Source organism: Talpa occidentalis, unplaced genomic scaffold (genome assembly GCF_014898055.3).
Source record: "Talpa occidentalis isolate TD23 unplaced genomic scaffold, MPIMG_talOcc4v2.1 talOcc4.15, whole genome shotgun sequence".
NCBI classification, from domain to species: domain Eukaryota; kingdom Metazoa; phylum Chordata; class Mammalia; order Eulipotyphla; family Talpidae; genus Talpa; species Talpa occidentalis.
In genome coordinates this window covers 7,242,542-7,261,733 of record NW_023601543.1, presented here as the reverse complement: position 1 = coordinate 7,261,733, position 19,192 = coordinate 7,242,542, and the positions used below count along the sequence as shown (strand labels likewise).

The window sequence follows — 19,192 nt, the reverse complement described above, 5'->3', positions numbered from 1 at the left end:
TAATTAAAATTATTTTCATTTGTATGTTAGGACTCAGTTATCTGAAAGTGACTGAAATCTCTCAAATTTTAAGCAAAGATGGAGACTTACTGGTTCAAGTAACTAAACAATTAAGGGATGTTTCTCACTTCCGGTGTACCTAGATAAGGAACATTAAATTATTGTCTTCAAGTCCTGTTCTACCACTTGATCCTGATCTTCTGTAGTGGCTGTATTCTCAGGTGATTTCAAGCTAGCTTCCAGAAGTTTCCATGTCTACATACTGCATGATTTCTGTCTAGTAGGTAAGAGCACAGGTCTTTGTCCAGGCATTCTCAGCAAATTCCGCAGGATTCATTTGATTCTGTCAGCCTAGGTTATGTGATATGTAGATTTGTTTAGTCTTGAGTAATATGCAAATGTTAATACACCATTAGTATTCTGTATACACTTGCTCTCAGAGAGACAGTTCCACATTGTTTGTCTGTGTAATTAGGCTGTTCCATTGTAGTCCCATAAGCCACAGTTCACCTTCATCAATAAAGTCTCTCATTTCCATGCTTGATAACACAGCAGAGTGGGATTTAGCACAAATGGGTTGAACAGAACTATTTATTAACATATTAACCAGACCACACTATTCATTGTAATTACATTTGTGTGACAAGTCTCTACACTGTGTAAAAGCACCATGTCCTGGACATTGTAAAAGATTTAAAAGGTCCCTGCTTTCAAGAGGGTCCTAGACTTGTGGGGTGTGCAAAGGCATTAGATAGCTCTTTCTAATATGTTGGTGAATGGGGGCACTAAGATGGCAGACCTGTCCCAAAGTGTTCTGCAAATACAGAAGATGATACTCATCCTGAATGGGTGAGGACAGCAACAGTTACAGAAACTGACAGATGGTGACAGATATTTGGTGACAAACTTTTGGCTTAAGGTTTCAAAAGTGTAGTTCTCCAAAGCAGACCAGGATGTATGGTGAGGAAATTTTTCTGGAGTCAGGGAGTACATAGCTTGCAGATTTCTGAGTGTATTCTTTCCTTTCTTCCAAGGCACTCTTCTTTTACCTGCCTCTTGATTGCACCAGATAAATGAAAACCAATTACATCTATAAATTTCCAGATAATTCCTCACTGTTTCCTTCAACACTAACCCTCCCCACCCAACCTCTGGGAACTACTTTTATGATTAAGATGAATCAGCTGATAGCATCTATTCATTTAATCAACCAGTGAGGTCCTACGAAGTATCAATTAAGGACCAGTCACTTAAAAAGATTCTAAAATATGTTTCTTACCTGAATTTTAAGGTATATACATTTTGGGCGGGGAGGCAGAGCTAAGTGTGCTGTGAGCAATGAGTACGAGAGAACTGTGGGAAATTCAGAAACATCAGAAGGAAAAAGTAGCACAACCCCAGACAAGGCGCAGGTGGATTTACTTAGGAAGGTTTTCCCCAAGGAGCTGGCTCTCTCAGCAGGGAAGAAAATTTGTGCAAATGGAGAGGCATGAAAAAAACCGCCTGAAGAATGCCTAGGAATCGGGCAGTAACTTGCTGTCTCTGGCATTTGCGTAGGGAGAACATGGCAAGAGATAAGACTGAAAGGTTCCGCGCAGCAGATAAGAAAAGATCTTAGACTGTTTCCTTGATGATGGTGATGCCAGACCAAGGTTGAGCAAAGGCACAGTCGTGGAAGAGATTCAAACAGGGCAGTGACATACTTGCCAAACATCATTATCAGGCCTAATTACTAAGTTGGAGAACAAAAGGCTATTTGTAACATTCTGTGTAAACCCTGTTTTAGGAAAACCTAATGAACCTGAATGCCAACAAATTAAATATATAAACAAACAGATAATTGCCACACTTCAAGGAATAATAGTTCCTTGAAATTGAGGCTTTCTTTGGTGCAATACAATTCATAATTCTAGTGATAACAAATCATCAGAATATTTTTCCAGAACTACTTCCATGATCTGAATGAGGACTACTTTCTTGATTGGGCCAAATATGTAACTGACTGCAGAGCTGAACTGCATTGCTGGATGAGTCTAATATTTGAAGAGAAAATGGGGGATGACACAACCGTGTTCTTAAAATGTACCAGTCTCACTTCAGCAGTGACCTTGGGATCCTTGCTGTAAGATCATCAGACAGGTGGAAGAAAACTGAAAGACCTTGTGATGCTTGAATAACTAAATCCTCTTAGATTAAATCCAAAAGCCCATCCTATTCTAAATTCTGTGCCACGACAGCATATTAACAAGTACCATGTTTATATTAAAATTATGATGACCTTGTGTTTGTTATTTAGAAAATTTAGAGAGATTAGTATTCAAAAGTAGCTTTGGGACTTGCATTTCCAAAGCTAGAGAAAAGACTTGTAGAACACCATATAAATCTTTCAGCTTTTCTTATTGACTTTGCAGTTGTAACTTAAGTGTTCACTCCTAACACAGCTATAATCTTCCTTTAAAATTTTATAGCTGAGGGCAAAATTTCTGTTAATCATCAATGAAAGTCTTTTGAAAAGTTGTTGGAAAGGAAACGTGCCTGGTGACTTTCAAAACCATCATTTGAAACAAAACATGGGTAAATTTTCATGTTTCTGAATAGAGGTCTAGCAGGGCACTAAATTTCAGATTATTTACCGTTTTAAAAATTTTTTGGCTCTAAGTTTCTTCTCAGCTTCAGATCAACCAAGGGGAGGGGGCGTTATAAAACATCTTACCTCTCAGATTGTGTCACAATATGCTAAGTGAACGCAATTATTTCTCTTTAATGTGGAAGGCAGTCCAGGAACCTACTTTCCCTCTACTTTATAGAGCACAGAAATTATTTCTTCTCCTACAGTGATGACATGAAATATATTTTTGGTCTCTGTTAGTTGACATGCAAATGGGACCACTGTATCACGAGTGAAAACTCATTAAAAGCCGCTGGAATGCAATTGTGTTATCTCCCAAGAACACAGAAAACAACATTAGTCATCACTCTAGTGCATTTCCATTTGCTAACATAGTGGAATTACACACCCCGCCCCCACACCCAGGAGGTTTCCATAGAAAATTTTCATATTTTATTCTAGTTCTGTGAGACAGAAGCTCTAGCTGTTTATTTATTGCTAAGACACTTGAAAAAATTAAACTGTGAAATGCTGCCACGTCATCTCTGTACAAGCTTGGAAACTTGCTTCCTAATGTCTCATGTAGGTCTGACACTTAGACTCTGCTAAAAACTCCCCATCAAGTGTTTGGATTGTTGCTTAGATCAAGAATATTTGGCTAAATCAGGCAAGAGAGACTAATGTATAACAAAAGTGGCATTGATCACCTAAGTATATACCTTTTCTCTAATTTTTTACTCTTTTAAGGAAAGTGGTTCCTTTGCAGAGATATTCCCAATGCATCTGGCTTTCGGGTACTCCGCTAATATACATTAATAAGGTATTTGGGAAAGTGTAACCATTTGGTTACGTAGCTATATATTTTGGGGACTACAACTTCACTCCAATGCCATACCCTATCATGTTACCACCCCATCCCCTCATCCTCTCTCCCTTCAGGTAACCAGCATAGTTTTCACAGAGTCTGAGAGCAATTTTTGTTGCGTTTTGCCAGTCCCCCTCCCCCCTTTGGTTATTTGTATTCTGCAAATGAGACAAACCATCCCATAATTCTCTCTTTGACTTATTTCACTTAGCATGATCACCTTAGGGTCCACCCATGTAGTTCCAAAAGGCATTATTTTATCTTTTTTTGATAGCTGAGTAGTATTCCATGGTGTATGTAGACCACAACTTGGTTATCCAGTCATCTGTGAATGGACATTTAGGTTGATTCTCTGCCTTAGCTTTTGTTTTTTTGAAAAAGATTTATATGCATATTTATTTATGCATACAAGGACTGGGGTGTGGTCCAGAGGTTTGGGGAGGTGAGAGGATTCACCAGAGACAGAATGGGGAGCAGAACAGGCAGATCGACTGAAACACACTGCTGAGGAGGGCAGCAGGTGAGACAGGAGAGGTCTGCTGCACCATGTGGGTAGCTCCCTGGTCGGGATTGAACTCATGTTTTAGTGGTGGTAGTGCTGAGACTTAAGCCCTTGCGCCACCAGGCAGGCCCCTGTCTTGGCTTTTGTGAATGATGCTGCTGTTAAGAAAGGGACATATAAATATTTTCTTATTAGTGCTTGCATATTTGGATAAACACCTAGAAGTGGTATTGTTGGATCATACGTCATTTCCGCAATTAGCTTTTAAAAAATGTCCATACCATTTCCCATAGGCTGCACTAATTCACATTTCCACCAACAGAGGGGGAGTGTTCCCTTCTCTGTACATAGTCACCAACATTTATTGTTTCATCAACAAATCTTGAGGCTGAAAGGAATACTATCCACTCTAGTGAAACATCGGAGTACAAAAATTAAGCAACTAAATAAGTGAAAGTAGCTAACATAATGATTGCTGTAAAGAAAATTAAGTACAATGCTGTGGGGAGAGATTCTTAAATTGATGATTCAATGAGAAGATGATTTTTTTCCAGTTTGTTGAGGAATGTTTGAGAAAAAATATATATATGTACATCTACGTTGAGAAATGAATATTATGATAAAATCAATATATCCATCACCTCACATAGCTGCCTTTTTTGTGGCAAGAAAAACTCTACTGTCTCAGCAGATTTCAAGTATATAATAGTTTTATTACCTACATTCACTATGCTGTATATTACATCCCCAGAAGCTATAATTGGAAGTTTTGTATCCTTTGAACAACATCTTCCCACTCCCTTAGCAACCACCATTCTACTCTGTTACTATGAGTTCAGCTTCTTTGTAATTGCATATAATTCCACACGTGACACTGGATAGTACTTTAATTTCTCTCTCTGACTTATTTCACTTTGCATAATGCTGTCCATGTTTATCAGTGTTACAAATGACAGGATTTTCTTGTTTTCTATGACTGCATGTATCTATATTCCATATTATATATACACCGCATTTCCCATTTTCTTTGGCTGTTTTTATTTGTCAGTGTACTCCTCTTAGGTTGCTTCCATATCTTGGCTATTGTGAACAATGCTGTGATGAACATGGAATGCAGGTATCTCATCTAGATATTGATTTCATTTCCAGAATTAGGAGAACTGCATCATATTTAATCTTGGACAAGAGAAGTTAAGTAAGGATCCAGGGGAGGGCATCCCAGAGAGGGGAAAATAGCCAATGTGTACAATGAGATGCTCAACAATTACTTGATAACTGAAGAATAATATTTAATTACCATTTTAAACTACTTTCTACCTATATTTTTCCTTTGTTATTTTTGCAATTTTTCTATGAAAGTAATTATACTTTAGGAGAAAAACTATTTCATATGACCCTTAACCTTTGCCGTGTTGCTGATGTGGCGAATGCACGCCCATTTTGTTATTTATATCTTGACTCATTTTTCTCTTTTAGCTTTTGGAGGTGATATTTTACATTTGGCTCTATTAACCTTTTTAATGCTCTTTAATTTAAAAAAATATTTATTTATGCATGCAAGAGCTGGGGTACAGGCCAGAGGTATGGGAGGGGGGTTGTGAGAGGACTCACCAGAGACAGAGTGGGGAACAGAACAGGCAGAATGACTGAAGTACACTGCTGAGGGGAGCAGCGGGCGAGTCAGGAGATGTCTGCTGCGCCATGTGGGTAGCTCCCTGGCCTACCGGGAGATCGAACTTGTGCTGCAGAGGCTGCGGACAGCTTCATAGGTTGTGCTTTAACCCCTGCACCACCAGGGAGGCCCTGCTCTTTAATTTTCATAGGTTTAGAAATATTTTTACTTAACATAATTAATATTAAGTCACCAATATTTATTCATACTTCACCTTTGGTGTAAGATTTTTGATACAACCATTTGTTATATCTTGCATTAATTTGAATGAGTCAGGAAATAATTTTCATTTTTTACAAAATGTTTAAACAATATTCACAACACACTTACTTGAACAACTGACATTTTCCTGTTGATTTGAAATGCTACTTTATTATATATTGAATTACATATTCTCGAGACTAAATCCAGGCTCTGCAATGTATTGCTTTCAGCTGTTGCTCTATACCAGTAAAAAAGTTTGATTTTAATGTCATTGAAAAGTGTTAGGAGCAGGAATCCTAATTATTCTTCATCAAGAATTATTTAAATATATTAACAGTTATTATCACATATTAGTCCAGGTATATCTTTGAAACTTTACCAATTTATTTAAATGGCAATTTGATGGAAACAAGTTAAAAGTTATACATTACACTTGCAGAAAATAAAATTTTTAACTTAGATTATTCTTAAAAACATTTTGTTGTTTACTATGATAAATGTGCTCTTTTTACCACACTAATTAGTTCTAAAAATATGTACAGTGAATTTGCTTAGGCTTTCATAAATGAACATCAACTGGTTGTTGAGGCGGCAATGTGCTTGTTTTATTCAAAGAATCCCAAGGAGCTCATAATTTGACTCAGGAGGAAGAACGAGGTAGTCTGGGAAGATGGCGGCAGAGTGGAGACGCTGGGCTTGCTTCTTCCAGATACTCACACCTAAATTACAGCAGAACAAAGCCAGTCACCGCTGAAAGATGTAGGGACAACTACGGTGCACAGCGGGGGCGACGGTCCAGCAGGAAGAGGTAGGAAAAACTTTAGTTTCACCCTGTTTACGGAGACACTGGGGCAGAACAACCCACAAGAGGCAGAGGTGGCTGCTAAACAGAGTGCCCCATACGGTTTGTTGACTCAGGGGCACAGCCCCACAGTGGGGACTTTGGAGACTCGGCACTGCACTGGATAAGGGGGTGTACAGAGAGTGGCGACCACGAGAGTGGGAGCACTTTTGGAGAACTGTAGAAGCAAGGGTGTGATGATTTCTAGCTGGGGCCTGAGGCTACCAATCTAGAACAGCTGGAGGCTGAACAGGCGAAAGCCAGGGCAGGCCACATGTGTCTCCTCCGGAGAGGCTACCCCTTACAGCCCAAGGCTTCGCTATTCAAAACACCTGCCACAGTAGTAGAGACTAAGGTCATTGAAGTGGCAGGTTTAGATCATATAAAGTGATTTTTTTGTTGTTGCTTTAAGTGAGCTGGAAAGCCACTGCTGATTTTGAGTGAAGGAGTGATGTGATGAATTTTTAAATTGTTATTCTGGAAGCTGTGTGCAGAATAAACCACAGATACCTAGGGGTGGTGGCAGATATACCAATTAAGAGCCTGATAATCCAGTTGAGAGATAATGATTTGAGCCAGAGTTATAATGGTCAGGTAGAGAAAAATGGGCCAGTTCAGGAAGTATTTTGAAGAAAAGACTACAGAATGGGCTGATTAATTGGGCTCGAGGTCTGATAAAAGGAATAGAATCAATAACAGTAATAATACATATTGCACTCATTATGTGTTCAGCACTACTGAAATATTTTGCAAATGTTAACCTGCAAATAACTCATCTAGTTCTTAGAAAGATGAAGACACTCCTGGCACGTGCAGGCACTGGGTACTTATTGGGGCAAAGAGATAAGTAACTTGCCTGTAAGTAGTGGACCCAGTATTCAAACACATTTTGACTACAATCTATGATTTTAACTTCTATAGTGGTTGGACTTCGTCAAAGGTTTTCACTGGACTAGCTGTCCAGTGTAGAAGTCCATAGAGTACTGAGGCAGAATGAAGTCAACATACATGGTGAATATATATGGAGAAACCAAGATGCCTAGGACTGAGCTTCAGGAAACCCTGACATTTACAGTTCTGGAAGATGACAGGGAATCAGCCGAGCAGACTGCAAAGAAATAGCCAAAGAGGTAGGAGAAAATCCAGGAGAGTGTAGTATCCTGAAAGTCAAGTGAAGAATGTATTTCAAGGGTAACTGGGTGATCAACTGGGAGGTGATACTGATATATCAAGTAGATTTAACAATCTTAAAAGAGCAGTATCTGTGGAGTGTAAGAGGGGTGGAAATCCTGAGTGAAGTGAGTTCCATGAGAGAAACGGAAGAATCAGAAACACTATAGAAACTTTTTTCCAGGAATCCATCTATTATTACAGATACACAGTAAATGAAGCAGTGGGTTCAAAAGAGCCTCTTTTTCTTTTAGAAGAAATGTGTCTTTGCTGATGGATTAGAGACAATATGATGATACTGGGCAAAATCAGGATAATTTTTAAACTAAAATCCTTGAATATATCTGAGGGGCTGGGATCTACCATACACAAGCACAGAGAAGTTACTTAAAATCGCGGTTCTCATCAGTAGCCATGCTTCTTCTAAGGAACATTTTTGGAAATGTGTTGTCATCTTGTACTTTCTAGTCTGGTCGTGCTTGAACACTTACATACCAAGAAACATTTTTAAAGTTGATGTCCCAATTTTTAATTTTCACTTTTGTTTTCTTTGCTATTGGAGACTAGACCTCAAAGACATCACTGAGGCCACTGCCATGGAGTGTTTTGCCTATATTTTTGTCTACGTATTTTATGGTGTCAGCTCTAATCCTGGCTAATCCTAATCTAGCTCCACATCTAATCCATTTTGAGCTAATTTTTATGTATATTGTGAGACAGTGGTCTATTTTCATTTTTATTGTTGTGTAGAAGAACTGGAGTATAGGACAGAGATGCAGGAGGTGAGAGGATTTACCAGAGACAGAGTGGGGAGCAGAACAGGTGGATCTACTGAAATACACTCCCGAGGTGAGCAACGGACGAGACAGGAGAGGTCTGCTGCGCCAGCAAGGAGACCCTATTTTCATTCTTTTGCATTTGACTGGTTTCCCCAGCACCATTCATTGAAGAGACTTTCCATTATTGTATATTCTTGGTTCCTTTGTCACATAAATGAGGGTTTATTTTCATTCTTTCAGTTCTATTACATTGGCCTGTGTGTCTGTTTTTAGTCCAGTGCCATACTATTTTTGATAACTGTATAGCTTTGTAGTATAGTTTGAAGTCAGGACATGTGACAGCTCCTTTCCTTTCTGCCAGGACTGCTGTGGCTTTTTAGGGCTTTTGTGGTTCCAAATAAATTTTAGTCATTTTTGTTGTTTCTCTAAAGAAAGTAATTGAAAAATTGATTAAAAAACACTTTTAAAACACATTTTTAAAGGTCTTCTTTATTTTATATTTAATGCATTGTATTGATTTTTTTAAGTATGCATTTAAACTTATTAGAGAGAGCTGTCCTAAGCTCAACTAAATCAGGCTCTCTGGGCCAGAGGCAAAACGGATTTTTTAAAAAATGCCCGGTGGATTTTCATATGCACTCAAGATACAGAACTGCTAACTAACTCATTAACAGACCTGAGAGAGCTACTATGATGATGACGATTGTGATGCTACCTATGGGAAAACCAGGGCTGCGAGTGGTTAAGCAGTTTGCTCAAGGTACTACTGGTATGATGGCATCTGGGAGTGAATCCAGGGAATCTAATTCCAGAACCCAGTATTCTACTCCACCTCCCTGATCTATTTCTAGAACTCACCGAAACTTATGCCTCTGTAAACTTTCACATGTTCTTTCATTTGCTTGCATTTCCTTGCCTTTCCCTCTCCCCCCTAACCTCCACCCCCACCCTCCCACCCCCGCTTTCCCCAGGTCCTTGTAAGCCTCATATTTTTAGCATGTAGATTTATATTTACATGTCTTTCTAAACTTAAAATGGAGTTATTTCCTAATAAACCCATCATGTTAAAACTATTTTAAGTCAAAAATGCATTTAATCCACCTAACAAAGTGAACAGCAGAACTTAGCCTCGCCCGCCTTAAATATGCTCAAAACACATGAGCCCACAGTTAGGCAAAATCACCTAACAGTCTATTTTAAAGTAAAGTATTGGATAGCTTGGACACAGATGGGTGCTTTATAGACACGAGGGGATGCAAAACACAAAATGCAATATCAAAAATCATTGGCCACAGGACACTGAAGAGTGTTAGTTGTTTGTCCTCATGACTTTGTGTCTGACCGGGAAGTGCAGTTTTGCTGCTGCCCCCCGGCTTTATGACAGAGCGCTACAGGGCACGTTGCTAGCCTGGGAAAAGGTCACACTTCTCAACTGGAGTGTGATTTCTATTGAATGATTATAATTTTTGTACTATGGTAAAAGTGAAAATAGAAAGTAGAATCAGCAGTTGGGGAATATCTGTATATGTGGCCCTCCGTATCGGTGGAGCTCTGTATCTATCTGTTGGACTCCAGGCAGAGACATCTGTACGTGAATCCTGCCTCTGTCACTTGCTAGCTATGTGACCTTGAAAGTTGACTCAGTCTTTCTAAAGTTCAGATTACTTGTCTTAGAATTGGGGACACGAATGATATTTACCTTTCTCTAGAGTTGAGGAGTTTGACGTCAAAGAGCTGATGGGACATCAGGTAACATGTCAGTTACAATGCATGTGCAGCACTGGCCTTCATGCCTCATATAAATCATAGCCAAGCGTGACCTTCCCAAGGTCCCTTGGGAAGCAAGGAGAACCATGATTAAATGAATTGTTAGTCCCCTGTAAGGGCAGGAATGGCCACTGAGCAGGGTTTCTAGGATCCCATGCAGACCGGGTAAAGGAGGAGTCAGAGTCCTCAGTGGCTTTTTGCAGGTTTTCATTGGGGTTTTCCAGGCATGTGGCAGGCAGGGGTGCTGGGGGGCCGGGAGGCTGGCAGTCCTCCCAACCTCCAGCAAATCTTCACTCTATCTGGGCTCTCCGGCCTTCTCTGCTTTTCTGCTCTTCTGTTCGTTCTGCTGCTTCTTGGCTTCTCTTTCAGCTTCTCCTCAGCTTCTGCTGGCGTCCCCGTGATGCCACCATTAAAAGCCAGTCTCAGCCCAGATGAATCCCATCTACCTATGCCCACACCCTACTCCAGGTGCCAGCCATCAGGCATGCATTCAGGACCGCAAGGAGCCATCATCTATCCTGATGGCGGGAGGGCAGAAAAGCCTGACATTTTTCCTTACCCTACACCCCCCTAAACCATAGTGAGTGAGCCCACCACCACCTAAACCCACACTCCCCAATTAATCTCAAAGAGGAAAATCAGGAGGGCTGTTTCAAGGCTCTAAGTTTGACCTGCATCCACTGAGCTAGAAGTCATGTTATCTAAAATGCTGAGAAAATACCACAGGAGTTAATCTTAGCCAAAGGAATTGGATTGATTGCTTAGTGTTTCTCTACACTTCCAGTGGGTATTTATATTTAGAAACCATATATTTCCCATTCTTTGTTTTTTCAAGTGGACCGTCAAATGACTTGAGATGGTCAGACTAAACTTGTCCTTGGTAGGAAGCATAGAGGGCTGGGTACATTCACTGCAGCTGCCACTAATTATGACCTGAAAGATAGTGTTTACTGTTTAGGACTTTCATTTGACTCTCTTGTAAAATGAAAGGGTTGGACTCAGTGATCTTTCAATTATCACATTTTATAATTTTAGTGACCTAAAAAGCTAAACTCTCATGTGATAGAGATGATACCATCCATGGTAAAAGTAGAAACCTTCGTGTATTTTAAAGAAACTTAGAGAAATGGCAAGGTCACTAGCAAGTACGCATTTTATTTTTTATACCCCTAATATCAGTCAGAATTCCTTAGAGTATTAATACCTGAAAGTTTACTAGTGCTTTGCCACTTTGGAGAATTTTATTTGCTGTTTATGAAAAGCCTGTGATATAAATAGAGCAGGTATCATGATACAACTTTTGTAGATGAGCACAGTAAATATCAGTGGTAAGAGGCTTGTCTGCAAGTTTAAAATAATCAAAGAACCAAGACATCAACCAAGGTTTTGTAATGACAAGACTTCCCTGAAGAAATCCTCCTATTTCTGTGTTTCTCTGGAATGTGGATTCCCATCAATAAATCTATGTTGTGGTTATATGCATTTGGGTTGAGTCATAAGTGAAACCTCTTTGCTCCAGTGAGTCAGCACTTTTGGAATCCCCACCTGATATGAGAGCTACTCCTTTAAGTACTGACCCTTGGCAAATATAAATTCATTTAGGAAGGAAGGTGGTATTCTTTTAAGAGGAGCACAATAAATGTTTGTAAAATATTGGAGTTGGATGTACATCGTTCCCTTGGCTGATCTGCACTACTTTCTCTCTCTGACCCTATTTGATTGCGAGTTGCCTGGGTTTAATCATTCTTCAAAGAAAGCTCATCATTTCACTAATGACTGACTTCCCAAGACTGTTTTAGTTGCCTAATCTGGGGATTCTCGCTCTAAAGAAGTGGTTATCAAGGTCAACAATTTTTCTACCACATCCCTCCCCCTACAGCATTTTTGGTTGCCACAGGGAGGGAAGTCACTTTGGTTCTGGCACCTGGTGACGATAGGCCAGGGTGATGCCAAACTCATAATCCAGCACAAAGAATCCTTCAGTCTGGAGTGCAAGTTGTTCGTGTACTTTCTAGACTTGAGAGAAGTCCATCATGGAGATTGCTTTGTCCGACCCATACAGCTTTCTAATCACTTAGCCCATCATTCCGTATGTTTACCTAGCAAGCCCAGAGTCTCTGTTTCAAGGGGTCCCTGAATCTAACTTTGAAAGTGCCACAGGCTAGTAGTTTCCATCTCGTGTTCACCTAGAACACAGGCAGAGTTCTTCGGTCTATGGAGTCCTAGACCATCTGACACCCATCCAGCTCATCACCAGGGCGACAAAATCCACCACACCTTCAAAAATATTAGTACTACCTGTGAGTGTAATAGAATACTACAAACAAGCTGTGCTGTCTTCCCAAGACAATGGGTGTGTCTTTACTGGTGGTGATACGATATGGGTGTGTTTTTACTGGGATGATACAACACTCTTTAGCTCAATCAGACTGTTTCCCAGTCTACAAGTGGTCACTTTCTTTTTTTTTTTTTTTTGAAGATTTATTTACTTATGCATACAAGAACTGGGGTACAGGCCAGAGGTGTGGGGAGTGAGAGGATTCACCAGAGACCGAGTGGGGAGCAGAACAGGCAGACTGACTGAAATACACTGTTGAGGGGAGCAGTGGGTGAGTCAGGAGAGATCTGCTGTGCCATGTGGGTATCTCCCTGGCCAGGGTTCGAACTCATGCTGCAGTGGCTGTGGATAGCTTCATAGGTTGCATCTCAACCTCTTGCACCACCAGGGAGGCCCCAAGTGGTCACTTTCGTTTTAAGTTGTTAACAAGGCAAGCATCGCTTCATGCTTCAGAGACCATCTGTCAAAAATAGATTACTAGATAGCATGACAGTAGCTGAAAAGGTATTTTATTTGTTGAGCATTAAAAATGATGAGCACTACAAGCACTATGGGGGAGGAGTTCTGTTGAAATGAGGGGTCATGACAATAATTTTGAACATTAACTCATTGTTTCCCTGCTCTTTTGAACATTTTTGAAAACCTATGTTTTCAATTTCCTTTGAATTCAGGCTGCTTAAGAAGTCTCACTGCATTCTGAGCAGTAGAGAATGTATAATAATGTTGCTGATACAGTAAAACAGGCAAGGGATCAGCAGGCCTTAAGGCAATCTGTCCTTTGTTATTGCTAAAAGTTCTTTCTCTAGGGTATCTCTTCCCTGAACTAAAATCAGCTTACTATTATGGGAATTCAAAAGGAAATGAAACAAAAACACAATTTTCAGATATGTGTGTGTGTAAATATATATATATATATTATATAAATACATATATATAAGTGCGTGTGTATATATATATATATATATATAAATAAATAACAGTAAGCATCATAATAGAGACCAGATTTTGAAACCAGACAAACTTGCATCACAATAGTAACCCTCCATTAATTATCTGAGCAATCTTGGGCAGAGAAAACTCACTGTCCCAGTTTTCATGTCTGTATTATGGGACTAATAACATCTACTTCTAGGCTTATTGATAGTTAACAACTTATGTAAAATACCTAACATATTAAATGGGTGCATACAAATTATAGTTGCTAAATAAAATATATTAGTTTACTCCCGTCTAATCACTTTATCTTCACTTAGACACCAATGCATACATTTAAAGTAAATTTCCAGTCTTTTGTTTTTAAGGCTTCATGGTTTACTTATGACTACTGTTCCTATTTCATTTTCTCACTTATTATTTTAGTTTATTAGCTTATTATGCTCTGGAGAAGAGTTAACTAGAATCTACACAATTTGATATTTCAGAAAGAATAACTATGGGGTGAGCTACTCATTTTATAAGACATTGCATCAAACAAAAAGGGTAAATTACTGTATTCAACTTGCACTTTTCCTTTTAAGGTATTGGAACAAGAATAAAAACAACCAATTTAAATAGCTAGGCAAAAAAAGTCAAACACAAAAAGGTAGAGGCTGTATGATCTCGTTCAGCCTGCAAAAATAGGCAAAACTAATATACGCTGTTAGAAGTCGGGAAAATGGCAACCCTGGTTGGGTAAGTGAGCAAGGAGACCTCAAAGCAGAGTGGAAGGTTCTCTTGAGAGTTGATTATGGAGCAAAGAACACAGGGCACATTTAGCTTGTGAAAATTCATCAGGATAAACACCTGTGATGTGTTCATTTTTTCTATGTGTATATTAAATAGCGTGTCTAAAAATCACTCATGACAAAAAAGTAACATTCTTTTAAAAAAAAATTTGAATAATGCAGAAAAAAGTTGAAAATCACTTTCTACCATCACAATATAACCAGTGCTAACATTTTTTGTTATCTTCCTTGTTTTTAAACAAAATGACAGTCATGGTGTCTCTGGAATTTTAAATCTCCACTTTGGTAATTTGTATCAGTTTTTATAATTCCCCCATGCCATGAAATATGCTTTGAAAATAGGTTTTCTAATACTTACATGATATTTTACTCTATGGCTAGCTCTAGCCTTTATCTTACTTGACTAGTTTCATCTGCATGACATTTAGATTGTTCCCATATTTTTGTGCTTATAAATAGTGATATTATTAGCAATATTGTGTATAAATGTTTATGCATCTCTGACTATTGCCTTCGAATAAGTTCCTATGAGTGAAATCACTGAGTCATGAGATATGAATACTTTAAGCTCTTGAAAAATATGTTCAGTTACTCCCTAATAAGATTCTGTCTGCTTATATTCTTACTGGTATTTGAAGGTACTGATTTCTCTGCCCCATTATCATTAAAAGATAACAAACTGAATATTTATTAACACTTTACAAAGTACCAATCACTACACATGTTTTATCTCATTTATTACTCAAAATAACTCTGAGTTAAGTACTCTTATCCTCATTTACCGATAAGGAAACTAGGGCTCAGCACATGAGCTTCCCAGCTAGCAGTTAAAACACCTCTGACCCTTTTAATTATAAAGCGCAAGCTTTTCACCACAACACTTCACATTTGCTTGGTATTGGTATTTTTAAAATTGCCATTTTGATGCGCAAAATATAACATTTTATTTGTACCCCTGAATATTACTAAGCTCAAGTTTTTTTCTTCTAAGTCTTCAGTGTCCATTTCCTTTGTCAGTAGTCTGTGGGCTTCAATTTTTAACATGTTGATCTTTATCATTAATTTAAAAAAATGTATAAAACCAACACATGCACCTGATAAATATGGTAAACAACAAATTAGTCTCCCTCCTACAGCAGAACTCTCACTCTCTAGATTTTATAATCACCAATAGGTTATTGTATATATTTATGTATATAATGGATGTTAAAGCAAGTGTATTCAGCATCTATGGAGGTAAATTTATGATTTCTCTTTTGAAAATTTTTTTTAATATGGTCATATGTTCTTATTTATTTCGATTATGTAACTAGCTTCTCTGGTGTTCAGCAGACACTTTTTTTTTTCTTAACTCCCAGACAATTCTAAGAGTTTATCCTGTGCAACTACAGATGAGAAGCCAAAGCCTGGTCATGTGACAGCAAAAGAGATACATTTATTGGGAATTTTAGCCCAGAGGCCAGAGACCCAGGAGCTCGGGGTCCTGTGGGGTGCAGACACTTACAAAGAGTTGGGGCTGGTCCGCGGCTCTGCACAAGGGAGGTTTCAGTCAGAGCAGTTGTGCTGGGTAGAAAGCTTGCAGGTGGCGTTTCCAGATTTTAATCGTCGTGCTCTTGTTCTTTCATTTCCCTGTTTGTTGCTGAGAGCAAGACTTCAGTGCGGCTCAGGCGAGGCGGCATGGAGAGTTCTGTCCTGGGCCTCCCCCTCTGGCTCAGCATGTGGACTGGTGCTGTTGTAAGAGGTGGGGTCCCTGGAGAAGCCGCTGCTACCCACGATCTCAGGATTCTCCTTAAAGGCAGGGGAAGGAAAGCTAGGTAAGAAACGGTGATGGGGCCTCCCCTGGTGGCGCAGCGGTTGAGCGCTGGGCTGCGAAGCTGCCTGCAGCCTCTGCAGCGCCTGTTTGTTCCTCGGCCACCGGTGAGGGTCCCACACACACACAAAAAAAAAGGTGATGGAGGCCAGAGGTTTGCACATTGCCCTCTGCTGCCAGTGGTGGGGGTGCGGGGGTGCTTCCACGAGCTCTCCAGACGCCCTCAGGAATGCTGGGTGACTTTAAACTTAGGGTCCTCACAAAGATTCAAGAGTGCCACACCGAACTCTAACTCCCTGAAGAAAGTTCTAGTATGGCTCAGAATACCTGAAGGTGGAGTTCTGCGGGCAGGCAAGTGGCAGAGGAGCAAGCACTCCACAAATCTGCCCTGGGGTCTCCCTCTTGTTCCTCGGGCTCCAGCCGCCAGTCTGTGGTGGTGTCCAGGTTGTGGGCTCCAGAGCCCCAAGGTGTGAAGGGTGGACGTGCAGCACGGTGAGGGCCCGGACAGGAAGATGGGGTCCGGCCTGTGTAGGTGGCATGCAGGCGGGAGACTGAGGACTCGTCAGTCCCTGGGGTCCTCCGGCGGGACACCTGGAGGGGGCGACGACCCCTTCGCCGACCCTGCTGCTGCTGCTGCTGCTGCTGCGGGTTCCCCTTGAGCAGTGCGGGATGTGGATGCCGTCGGCTGGATAGAGGGGCCAGGCTGGGGCTTGGGGGGCTGGTAGCCGAGTTGGCGCGGGTTCAGCGGATCCTTGGACAGCAGAATGGCGAGGCCGGGCACGGTGCTCTGAGCGCGGAGCGGGGCATCCGGCGGCCCGGGCCTCGGAGCGGACTCGGCCAAGGGCGGGGGGGCGGCCTCAGCTCGTGGGCGCTGTAGAGGCGCAGCCGGGTGACCTGGTGCAGCCCCCCAGGCAGCGCTTGAGGATCTCTGCGCACGAGACAGTCTTGGGGGCCGCGTGGCCCGCGCCGCTGTAGACGATGGCGCGCGGCCGGCTGCTGCATGCGGGTGGCGGCGAAGGCCAGCAGGCTCCGGATCCGGCTGCCATCCTTGACCCACACGTGCGGGGTGCCTGGCGCCAGCTCCGAGAAGGGGCGGAAGCCCGGGGTGTCCCCCTCTGCCCCGCTACTTCCCCCCTCAGAGCGCACCTTAGGCAACTTCCTGCGCTGTTCTGGCTGGTCCTCGGGGCTCTCCCGGGCGTCGCCGGGGTCCTGGGGCTGCGTGGCCATGGCGGGAGCGGCTCGGGCGGCGGCCGAGGCTGAGGCAGCGCGAGCGGCGTGGGCACCGGGCTGGGACGGCGCGATCTTCGCCTCCCGCTCCCACAGTGGGTGGCGCGGGCTGCGGTGCCCGCCACGTGAGCAGAGGCTCTGCCCCCGAGGGCGCTGGGGGAAGGTTTTGCTTCCGCCTCCTCTATGGGTCACTGTGGCCGGGCGCGCCTGGACATGTCTGGGCATCGCGTTCCGGCCCCGAATAGGGTGCCATTCCCAGCTGCCTCCGGCTCCGGATTTTTTTTTGTTTGTTTGTTTTTTTAAGATTTATTTATTCATGCATACAAGAACCGGAGGCCAGAGATGCAGGTGGTGAGAGGATTCACCAGAGACAGAGCGGGGAACAGAACAGGCAGAGAGACTGAAATACACTGCTGAGGGGAGCAGTAGGTGAGTCAGGATCAGGAGAGGTCTGCTAAGCCATGTGGGTGGCTCCCTGGCTGGCCAGGATCGAACTCTTGCTGCAGAGGCTGCTGATTGCTTCATAGTGTGCTGCTTAACCCCTGACCCACCAGGGAGGCCTTTTTTTCTTTTGTTTTTTAACTTACCAGCAAATGACTCCAAAAATGTTTCCTATTTCTTGTCACGACAGTGCGTTCTGTCGTGTACCAACTTCGTCTCCTCAGGTATGTGTGCAAATCCCAAAGTAATCTGTGCACGTTAAGCACCTTCAGTTTGTTCTGTATCTCCGCGAGCTCCTGCTTCACACGGCCACTTCTCCCTCTTCTAACTTGCTACCATTCTCTGCGGTCATTCTTGCATTTACTATTATCCCCTAAGTCTGGGAAAAGACTTGATTCCTTACCATATTAGCTGTGGATAGGTTGCAAAAATTTAACATGATTTTACCAAAATCTTGGTGAAAATACGAATTAAATTCCAGCCACATAACATTGAGTTCAAGTCATGGGCATTCTTCTAAGAGCCAGGCATCTCCATCAGTCATGGAACGTGTTAGCTTGACACGCGTACCTTCAGTTCTAGAGGTAACCTCTAACTATAGTCCTGGGTGGTTTTCAGGGAGGAACTTAACTTCTTCCCCCAGAATTCCTTTGAACATATGTTGTGTAACCTGTGACCGTGACCCCAGCTGTTAGAGATCTGCTGTGTCTGTATGATGGAAACACTATGTGATGGAGTGTAAGGAACATCTATTAGGTTTCTGTACTCTGTAATATAAGTGGATAGCTTACAATTAGCTATGGTGGAGATACTAACAGCAGGGAAATTTGAAAATGCTGCAAATATAAGCACATGATTGATTTTTGTTGATTTTCCTGGCCTTAAGGTTGTGATGAATAAAATTGCAACAGTGCAGATTAAAAGTAAAAGGGTGTTGTGACTCCAGGCATTCCATTGTGACTGGCACAAAATATTGACGCAGAATCCTATTATTTGAAAAGCATAACCTGATTCAGTGAAGATGTCATTCCTATCATTGAACCAGTGAAATCCCCACATATATTTTTGTTGTTTCATCTTAATAGTGTAAATGAAAATATCAACGAGCATTCATGTTGGAACTAAACACATTCATCAATTTCAAACGTAGTTAGTGTATAAATACAAGACTTTGGCAAAAATCAATGAAAAAATTTATAGGAATCTATTGACTATGGAACCATATAAAAAGAATGTTGTATATT

At 41.5% G+C, this 19,192-nt stretch overlaps 1 pseudogene; it reads right to left on the bottom strand.

Annotated features, from left to right (window-relative positions):
• Positions 1–16,842: 16,842 nt before the first annotated feature.
• LOC119246431 (ribonuclease P protein subunit p25-like) lies at positions 16,843–17,732 on the bottom strand (annotated as a pseudogene).
• Positions 17,733–19,192: the final 1,460 nt, after the last annotated feature.